At 43.0% G+C, this 9,494-nt stretch overlaps 1 long non-coding RNA gene across 1 annotated transcript; it reads right to left on the bottom strand.

Annotated features, from left to right (window-relative positions):
- Positions 1 to 8,563: 8,563 nt before the first annotated feature.
- On the bottom strand, positions 8,564 to 8,897 carry LOC145655926 (uncharacterized). The gene is made up of 3 exons (XR_014121752.1): positions 8,864 to 8,897; positions 8,709 to 8,752; positions 8,564 to 8,623 (listed from the first exon to the last, which is right to left on the bottom strand). It is a non-coding gene; the product is annotated as an uncharacterized LOC145655926 (long non-coding RNA).
- Positions 8,898 to 9,494: the final 597 nt, after the last annotated feature.

Below are 9,494 nucleotides of genomic sequence, written 5' to 3'. Positions count from 1 at the left end.
TATTGGAATATTCTCAGATCCCCCTGCTATCTGGTCTGCTAACTTATATCTGTCCGGAACTCCGCGAGGTATTCCTATTGCATCTATGTATGTGGGGGTATTCCTTGTTAAATCAAAATGGTATGCCTCTCGCTACTGTCTTGCTGCATCAGTTACCGGGTCCCTGTGTAGTTTTTTGCCTATCAGTAATAAAGGAGCTGCTAACCTGACCATGGCGCATGTCCCCTCCGAGTTCTCTGGCATGTTAACAACCAAAGTCATCCTTCCACAATAATCATACAATCCTGCTCGTGCCCATGAACCCACAGACTCGTTCCCAGTGACCGTGCGGTTACACCATTCCGCCGGGATGTGCCCCAAGCGTACTTGAGGTGTGCTTGAACTTCTAACGAAGCACGTGTAGTTCCCCTCCCCCTTTTCGGGTGAAAATAGTCCTGTCCTGGTTCTGTTACTGATGGGGGGGGAAAATCACGCTCAAAGTGTCACAATTCTTAGGGTTTCTTTCCTTAGTCAGGCCAATCATGCACGCATAACCCTTGGGGTCTTTTTGTGGGAATAGGGGTGCCGGGGTGGTTATAAGTCTGGGTCTTGCGGCTGCACATGCTACACATCCACCAATCTCTACCCCCATTCTTCTTCACCGTCTTGTTGTTAATGTTTTAATCCTTTCCTACTGCCATGCTATTATTTAACCCAAGCGTGACCAAACTGTAAATGGAAACACACAACACAATACACCAACAAATAATCAAACAACACAATTGTCCAGAAGTCATCACTGGTGTTCTGTTCTTCTTACTTCGGGGTCTAAAGGTGGACTACCTTGACCCTTTTGCTCCCGGGGATTATTCTGCCCCTTCCGGGTCAGGTGAGTTAGGTGATGTTTCAGCAAGGTCCCTCGCTGTCTCTTGCAGACTCCTCTGCGGTGACTCTGCGGCGGCGCACTGGCTCAGATGAAACCACGTTTCCCCTTTACCCTTCAGGCGTACGGCGTGGCTGGTTCTTTCTGTCACCTGGAATGGACCTGTCCACCTCGGCTCACTCCATTTTCTCTTGATGACTCTCAGCAGCCCCCAGTCCGTAACGGGTATCGTCTGGGTTTGTCTGCTCCCCGTCCGGTCCCCCTCCTGCGTGGAGAAAGCTGAAACGATACTTTGCAATTCATTAAAGTATGATGTGTGTGTGAGATGTTTTTCTTTTCTCATTTATTGTTAAGGGTCCCTGGGGTCCTGTAAATCCTCAACCTGTCTGCAATTCAAAAGGGGTAAAACCAGTTGTTGCATTTACTGAACATCTAATTTGCATTAATGCCAAAGGTAAGGCGTCAACCCAATTTAATTTTGTCTGTGCACAGATTTTGGCCACTTTGTTTTTCACATTTAGATTCATCCTTTCCACCTTACCTTGAGACTGAGGATGATACACTGCCCCAAATGAATGTTTCAGACCCAGCATTTTCTCTAACTCCTGCAAATTGCGCGCTGTAAAATGAGTGCCTTATCTGATCTCACCTTTCTCGGAAACCCATGGTGAGGAATGTACTGGTTCACCAGGAACTTTACCACTGAAGCACTGTCTTCCCGTTTTGTTGGCCACGCTTCCGGCCACCCTGTGTAGTTGTCTACGCACATCAATTCGTACGTGTACCCCTGTGCTGAGTCCACCATGTCTGTGTAGTCAATTACTATCTCTTCCCCTGGTGTTAATGGCAACGGATACTTACCGGGTGCCACCTTAATTGTAGGTTTGGGATTGTACTGTTGACATACTCTACATGTCCCCTGCACTCTATGATAGCTGCAAGGCCTTTGCCAGCTCCCTCATTTCTGGCTCATGTTTAATTGGTTTGTTTCCCGCTGTCCTAAACCCTGCTCTCATCCATTGTCTTAGCTCCACATGTGCTGCCCCTACCGTGTAAGCATAGTCAGTATAAATATTCACTTCCTTGCCCTTTGCTAACTTCAAGGCCTCCACTACTGCCATTACCTCAGCTCGCTGTGCTGATTGCTAACCTTTCAGCCTTTCTGCTTTCACCGTCCAAAATTCATCTACTTCTCCCTGTGTTTCTGCCACCACTGCATACCCTGCTTTTATATCCCCATCTGGTCCTCTAAATCCACACCCATCAGTGAACATGTTCCCTGCTCCTGGAATTGGTTCTCCTTCTAGGTCTGGTCTCACCTTCTCCTGCTTTTTGACTTCCTGTTCGCACTGATGAGGCTCTCCTCCTCCCATCATGTCTGCCATGTTGATTCCTTCATGTGTGTACGTGATGTGTGGTGCTTCCAAAATTTTGCTGATCCTCTGTTGCCTTAGTACTGTCAAGGTGAAGGCTTGTGAGTTCACGTATGCTATTACACTGTGTGTGGTTAGTACCATGATTGGATGTCCCATTACCAGATGCGCTGTTTTCTGTATGGCTTTAGCCACTCCTGCTGCATGTTGGGTGTCTTTTTTCCATGTTGTCAAGCTGTGTGCTCACATGCATGAGTACTTGTCTCTCTCCCCCTTTTCTTAGCTCACAATCTGATTTAAGTTTTCCAGTGCAAAATACAATCCTTGCTGTCGCGTAGGAGCCCAAACCAGGCGAAACTCTCTCTCCTGGGGGCTACGTGTCGACATACAAGCCGACAGCAGGGCCCAAACTTCGGGAATTAAACCTGAACAAGCTTGCCTGTTTAGCTAACTCAACCAGCGAGTAGGCTTAGTTAAAATAACAGCTTTAGTGAGCAAGGCTCCGATGAAAAACGCAAGTTATGATGGCCATTCACACTCCAGACACATTTTTTCGTAACTCAACAACGACTCCTAAGTTCTTTCAAACTTCTCAGTAAGGAATTCAAATCTGAAAAAGTACGTTCAAGAATAGTTTTGAGATGTCATTCACCATCAGTTGGTTTTGAAAACTTGACTGGTAGAGAAACATACCATGCTGATGAGGTTACAGTGTCAAGTGTGAAAGTGTGGAAGCTTGACTTGGAAAAAAGACAATGAATCGGCCATCAAGTCTACAACAAAAGCATGCCAGCTAACATGAGTATGAATTTAATGCCAAGAGTTTCATTTTGCATGCTGCTTCTTTTGCACTTGCAAGGCACAACAAGAGAATGGCAAATATGTGCCAATATAACACTTAATAAGCATTTTGAGTGTGTTCAAAAAACACTACTGTGGAAGAAATGCTTTGTATTCAATAGGAAAGTCTGACCCTGCTCATTCACCCTCTCAGGTCAACCCAGTTAGCTACAAACCAGTGCAGCAAAATTCATCCTCACTTAATGCAATACAGAGCTGGTGGTGAGAAGATCAAATAATACTTTACTGGGCCCAGGTGGGACATTTCTGAGGAAGCAGCAGTACAACATTGGTACTCACCCCAACCTGCCTTTGCACTGTGTAATTCCAGCAGTCTTACACATTGTTTTGCATTTCAAACTGTACAAGATGATGCATCTGAAACCTTGACCAAACTCCATGGCACAGTGCTACATCGATGGTTGTTCTCAATATCGGACTACATGATAAAGATTTTCTGGAAACTATCATGCTAGATCATTAAGATATTGTGCTTTTGTCACAAAAATGTGACATCAAAAAGGCAGGCTGTTCCTTATCGGTTGTTTTTATACGCGTGTTGCGTATATGTGTACTGCAAGATTTTAGAGCAAAATCTCTGACACTGCATGAGGAGACATGAGATGCCCAGTCCAACATTTCAGTTAAAAAAAAAAAAAAAGTCAGTCATTCATATTTTGAAGCACTATAGACTTTTTATGGTCTGAAGCTATAGTGGAATGGTTTTCCAGGCTGGACGAGGTATGAAGTGAAAACACAGACTCGATCATCTCCACGTGTGGACTCTGTGTCCAGCAGGGCCTCTCCAGGAGCCTGGATAGTGACCGATTTGTCCCCTCTGCTGTCCCTGCTCTTAGAGCGGTGCCTGTCTCTCCGATCCCTGAAACACCACCACACACGCACGCTCACACAGATGTATATAAACATTTATATACACAGTATACTCCAAGTTGGTACATAAAGCAACATAAAATGGATAATCGTTAAATAACGATACGGTGGTACCCTCAGTGTTTGCAGTAGTGTACATTCACATTTGTATGTTCTAGACAAAACATCAATGCCCACCCACATTTAGGCAAAAGGGAAGAATGTCGGGAAATGGCATACGCACCTGTGCTTGCGAGAGCTACGGGAATGGGAGGACTTGTAGGAGTAGCCTGAGTACTGTGACTCGTTGTCCATGTCTGGGGCCAGTGCCTGGGGTTTGTGGACCCCAGCTCCGCCACTGGAACGTTCTGTTGCTCTGCGCATTTGAGTTTTGCGCTCTGAGATAGATTTAGAGGATAGAGCCAGCGGCAGCTGCAGCAGTTCAACCTTACTCCTGAGAGAATCTATTTTGAAGGCTGAAGAGGAGGAGGACTAACCTGAGGGAGGAAGAGAAATAAGTATACCTTTAAAGCAAATACCATAATCCAGAGCAACACATCTCAGAGTGAACACGCTCCCTGTTAATCAAACCAAAGACTGGTGGTGTCAGCACAAAGCTCTATCTGCTCTTAAAGGTGAGCTACAAGTGCCCACAATTTCATTACAATCTGTTCTCATTCAGAATGAACAAGTGCATATAAAATCAGAGCAACACCATAATATGTAGAGATCTATAAAGATCTCTTTTTATATATTTCAATGAATCCATTAATGTCCCGGAACAGTGATAGTATAAAATTAAGTCACATTTTGAAAATGAACATCTTGAATACACACTGAAAATTCAAACAAAGGTTGTAGTCTTCATCTATTAATTGAACTGTGCAAGAATAATGAACAAACCAGAAAATAGCATTACACACTACTTCACCTTCAAGGTATTAAATGTGTTTCACCCTAAGGAAGCAATTTACAAAAACAGGCCCATCATTCAACAACTTTGTGAATCAGTGCTTTCACAATTCTCACACTCACCACAAGGTCTCATCACACACACACACACACACACACACACACACACACACACACACACACACACACACACACACACACACACACACACATTCCCCAGCCATCTCCCATCATCTCCAGGGTTACCAAGCTTGGCTCTTACCAAGGGAATGAATAAGGGGGTACAGGAGCAGTGAACAGTGTGGGGGCTAGGTTTCTATGGTTACATGACCTTTAACCACACAACCCTATTTCTGGGGAGAGCAAAAATATGTCAGTGAGCTGTTTGTATGTTTACCTGGGTCTTTGTGTGTGTGGTCAGCTCTAAAATAACAGCAGCAACTGTCATTGAAGAAGCTGTTGTGTGGGCCTGAGTAGGTACTAAACACATTCTTAAGAATAGTGACTCTTAATCCAATTCCTTTAATGAAGAACCACAACTTTCCTCACTTTCTATTTCTAAATGTCTGTCCCCTTCTCTCTGATTGGCTGTATATGAAGGGAACGCAAACTTGATTAGGAAGCCAAAAACACAGACCTCCTCTTTCTGCTGTGTCTATGTGCATGCACTTCTCACTCACCCACTAGTCAGGGATTGTTTACAAAACTGATAATACAGTCAAGGATACTATTTGTCGAGGGCAGACTCCCAACACATGCCACTCATCAATCTCAAATAGGGGCTCTTGGATTCTCTCACACACACACACACACACACACACACACACACACACACACACACACACACACACACACACACACACACGCTTCTCACAGGAATTGTAAAAACAGTAGGCCTACATTTGAACAGAATAGAATGGGACCATAACCCCATACATTTTATGATAAAGTTTAAAATAAAAACTCATATATAAAAACATAACTCTCGAAGAAAATTAAGAGATCAGTCCAAATTAGTATCTCTGCGTTTGGCAATGATTTCAATTCCACAGTCTGTTGAATTCCACCACATGTACAGCTCTTTGTATTTAATGAGATTCTGATTAGGTAATCAAAGCTTATTTAACAAGCAGTGTGAAAGACTGGTGGAGAACACCTCAAGATGCATGAACAAGCTGCAATCAAAATCTGAGATATTCCACCAAATACTGATTTCTTAACTAATCCTAAGTTAAAACATTAGTACCATAATCCTTAGTCCTTAACACTGATCTTAGACTATTTCATTCTTTTTTGAACCATAACATTAGCCATTATACAACAAAGGCCAAACTGGAGTCAGTGTAAAGGAGCCACTTTTACCAACATCTTAACAGATCAAAGTATAAATCCTTTCATATGTGTCAAAAACCAACCCTGGCATCACTGAGCCATTTCAAGAGGTGAGGGACGAGCTTCACAGTATTTACACTACACAGAATGTGCCTCTTCATCGGTAATGACATGATATCAGACAACAAATATGTTCCTTTTTGTCCCCTGCAATGTTGACAGGAGTCAGTCCAGAACAGGGCTGCACAAATAAGTATACAGTAATGAGCAGTGAAGATGATGTCTTGCCACAACACAATGGCAATCCCAGTAAGCCCTGCCTTATCCATTGTGCGTAAAGAGAGGCCAAACCTTTATTTTCTATTCTGTAGAACGCTTAAAGAAATAAAATAAACTCCTTCCACACTCTTTATTCTTTGCTCTCGCATAGTGTTAATTTATAAAATAAAGGATACAACATAGACATATGATGATATTAATGCAAAATACCCTCTTGGAGCCCATGTGTCTTGCAGGGGTCCCAGTGCAAAAGAACCTGAATTTGTTTAAGTCACCCATCCACACATTCCATAAGGCGAAGAGAGATGAAGACCACCATCTTGCCTCAAGTTGACATGGGCACATTATAGGTTCTCGAGCAAAATGGTACCTGTTGGATTGCCAGTTTGTCACTGATGGCGTGAGTGAGTATTAACATACATGTATTGGGCAAAGTGCTTGGGGGGGGGGTCCCTTTAGTGGGCAGATTCATTTCCTCAGCCATACATTTTCAGTCTCATTTTAGTTCCATTTCTTCATCTTCACTGACTAATTTTTTTTTTAAACTGTCACCTCAGTTCCCTTGTTCCAACTTTAGCTTTACCTGATAAAAAAAAACACCTCACATATCTGGACTTTCATTTGAATGCTTTTTATTCCAACTCGGTGCATGTGCTGAAGGTTCGTCTGTCCTGTCTCTCTCTTCTCAGTTGCAGACAATACAATATTTGCAGGTTTCTCCCAGGAGAAAGGCATGCTGGGATTCTAGTAAAGAGCTACACCGGATGTATGAAATGGCAGGAATGCCACACCCTTATTGTGTGTGTTCATGTTTCAAATGTGTAAGTAAAACTCTTTACAATGTCTCGTGTAATACATCAGAATCCTGTAGAATGGATCTCGGGCTGAGCTGGTTCTGTTGGCCCTTCTTCATTACCTAAACAGGTTGGAAAGATGACCATACAATTGTCACAGTCTGCAGGGGTAGTACACCATAAGCAACATAATTACATCAACTCCAAAATCAATACTAAACATTATTCAAATACATACATAAAATTCTTAAAGTTGAAATTAGGAATTGCTACAGGTTTGAAGGCCAGTTTTCAGTCTGGCAATAGCAAGACCCAAGATCTGCGGTGATGTTTTAATATTCAACTGTGTGCTCCATTTAAACTCAACCCCAAATTATCCCAGTGATTCCAGATTAGTTCTTTTTGTTTGGTACAATCAAAAAGAATTGTGCTACAGCATTAAACAGGTTTAGCCCCAGTATTTATAAATTGCTTCTTTGACACACTTACCATCGCTCGACCCAAGATAAATAGATGGTGTCCTGATAATGGAGGAAGACCCATGGATGGTGTCATCTGAACTGACTGACAGGTGACTTTTTTCTCACCATTGTGAGCAGTCTACACTGGTCTGCTTCAATCTCCTATGAAAATGAAAACAAGGAGTTAACCAGGATCTCACAAGTGCACAAAGCCATTCTTTTAAAACATAACATGAAAGTGCTAGCTAGCTGCAATGATAGTGTGTGTGTGTGTGTGTGTTTGAGAGAGAGTGAGTAATATATCCACTTTACCCTAAGCTGATGCAGGTTTTTCATCAGTCCCTCCATTCTTTGAAAGATTCCATCCACATTTTTTATCATGCGCTGCCGTATGCTTGCTCGTGATTGGCAGGGCCTCGTTTCATGCCTCAGCATCTCCAGGTGTGAACGGCCTTTTGGTGACTGGCAAGGCATCTCCTGCCCTTCTTGCTGTGAGGACAATGATGTCACTTTCTGCTTCTGACTGGCAGCCTCTAAAGGATCCAAGGATCCAAGGATCAACAGTCTTAGTGTCCTGACTGGCAGAACACAAAGGGTGCAAAAAAGTTGGTAAATATCTGAGCCTGCTAAAATTCTTTTTATAAAAACACCACCACCACCACCAGAAATATACTGTTTAACTATCATAGTGCAACAATGACTGTGTAACGGAGTGTAACAAATTCTTACCATCTTGAAAAGCAGCATCAGCCACTTTAGCTTGTCCTCCCACATAACCCTGCCCACCAGTATGCATGTAGGCTTCTGATTGGTCAGTTGGGATAGTAGGTGTGAGAACATTTTCATCATCACTCTGTGAATCTCTCTCTATAGAACCAGACTCTTCTGTTAGGGAGCCATCTAGGGACCAAAGGCATCAGCCATAAGTACCAAAGAGAGCAAATCCTATGACATTGTATACAAACAAAAACAAACATGGGCTTACCTAGACGACCGACATGATTACCATGCAACCGTAGAACCGCAGACCTAGAGGAGATGTCAGGAGTCCAATCATTGTAAGTGCATCTTTGAAATTCTGCCTTCTCTTAACAGCATTACAGCAGCATTAGAAAACTTTCAAAAATCCTGAGTACTTACGGAGCTGTTGATCCTTGCTCGGTGGCTTCAATGCCTCCAGAGGCCGAGGAGATGGTCTTTTCTAACAGGTTCTTCCATCTGTGGAAACATCGCTAAAGCCATCAGGTCCCAATTTCTACAACAGCACTTTGTTGTTAAAATCATCTGAACATAAATGGCCCGACACCATAAATGTTATCACAAAACAGACACAGCAGTGCTGACTGGTTGACCTTGATGAGAAGATGGTGGGTCAGAAAGGGACAAAAAAACAAACTCACGTGTTTTTCTCAGAGGAAGTCCCAGCCACCAGCTCGTATATCTGTCTCTCTGATGTACTGATCACATACAAGGCCTTGTTATCTGATAGAGAAGAGCAGGTTGTCAAACAATGTATTCAAACTAACCCAAATGCAATTTGTAACTGGCTTCTTAATTTTTTAAAAATAAAATAAAGACATAGTTATTCCAGACCCATTCATCTATTCTGGCTATTCATAGCTGTAAGAATAACTACAAATATACCTGTAGCCACAGATCTGACAAGAGATGAATCCAAGCGAACAACGGGGCAAAAGGGGGTTTTGAGGTCCGTGTTCCTACCCCAAACCCCACCCAGTGAGCGCGCAGGACATCGCAAGATCAAACGGTC

This window comes from Electrophorus electricus, unplaced genomic scaffold (genome assembly GCF_041902795.1).
Source record: "Electrophorus electricus isolate QZ-2024a unplaced genomic scaffold, ASM4190279v1 Scaffold40, whole genome shotgun sequence".
Taxonomy (NCBI): Eukaryota; Metazoa; Chordata; class Actinopteri; order Gymnotiformes; family Gymnotidae; genus Electrophorus; species Electrophorus electricus.
Note: the sequence above shows the minus strand (reverse complement) of the source record. Positions and strands in the feature narration are given on the sequence as shown.